The 1,025-nt window shown below is 41.8% G+C and overlaps 1 protein-coding gene across 1 annotated transcript in view; it reads left to right on the top strand.

Moving 5' to 3' along the window:
• LOC103367742 (olfactory receptor 2K2) overlaps positions 1–1,025 on the top strand; it is a 6,038-nt gene that overhangs the window by 704 nt on the left and 4,309 nt on the right. The gene's annotated exons all lie outside the window — the stretch shown is intronic.

The raw sequence follows: 1,025 nt of genomic DNA, 5'->3' as shown, positions 1-1,025 counted from the left end.
GTGCATCAATCACCTCCCAGTAATGATGTTTTTGACCGTTTATGTAGCCCATAAAGGTTAGTTTCATTTTGACAAGAATGTACAAAAAGCACCTATGACTCCTCTGAAGGAGTTACAAGCTTTAGTATTAATGTGAGACACTGTTCATATTGTCGAGCATCATGTGTGGGGATCTTCTCAGCAGCAGCCTGGAAGGCTTGTGACGGTAGAGGGTGAATGAATGCAGCAGAGTGAAGAGAAATCCTGGAGGACAACCTGATGCAGTCTGCAGCAGAACTGAGACGTGGAGAAGACTTGTTTTCCATCAAGACAATGAGCCGAAGCAAACAGCCAAAGCTCCACAGAAATGGTTTGAAGACAACAAGGTGAAGTTCTGGAGGCCCAGTCAGAGTCCAGACCTCAGTCCAGCTGAGGGTGAGTGTCTGGACTTAAAGTTCTGTTCACTGATGGTCCCTGTAGAACCCGACAGAGTCTGAACAGTTTCATCAGAAGAATGGAGTCCAGATGTTCAGACTGATGGAGACCAACAGGACCAGTGATGGAGCTGCAGCTAAAGGTTTATTTACAAAATGACGGGCATGAATACTTCTTTTTTTTTTTCATTATTTAGCATAACTTTGTAGGAATCTGTTGTCTCTTTGACAGGAGAAAGTCTTTTTGTAAACTCTTGTCAAAAAGCCAAATTAAATTGATCATGTTTCAACACTGAGAAGTAATGACGGGGAAACTTCCTCTGGGGATGGACACTGTTTACGGGTTCTGAATGGTTGATTCTGTGTCTCTGTTTGCTCAGGACTTTAAAACAATGCATTCAGTGTGAAAGTCTTCACCTGTTTGAGTATTGATTCTCTTCTTAAGTATCTTGAGAACTGAACCTAAAGGGCTCATGTGTCCTTCTACCAGGACACACCTGACGGTCCGTTGTACCAAAACCTTTGTTCACAACTGTAAAATCCAGAGAAATTTTAATTTGCACAACTTCAGTTAAGTCAAATTAAACCATAGAGAAAAGAGACAGTGTTTAA

The sequence above is a fragment of the Stegastes partitus genome, unplaced genomic scaffold, assembly GCF_000690725.1.
Source record: "Stegastes partitus isolate 25-593 unplaced genomic scaffold, Stegastes_partitus-1.0.2 Scaffold1080, whole genome shotgun sequence".
Lineage (NCBI taxonomy): Eukaryota > Metazoa > Chordata > Actinopteri > Pomacentridae > Stegastes > Stegastes partitus.
The sequence above is the reverse complement of the archived record's forward strand: the minus strand, read 5'-3'. Positions and strand labels throughout refer to the sequence as shown.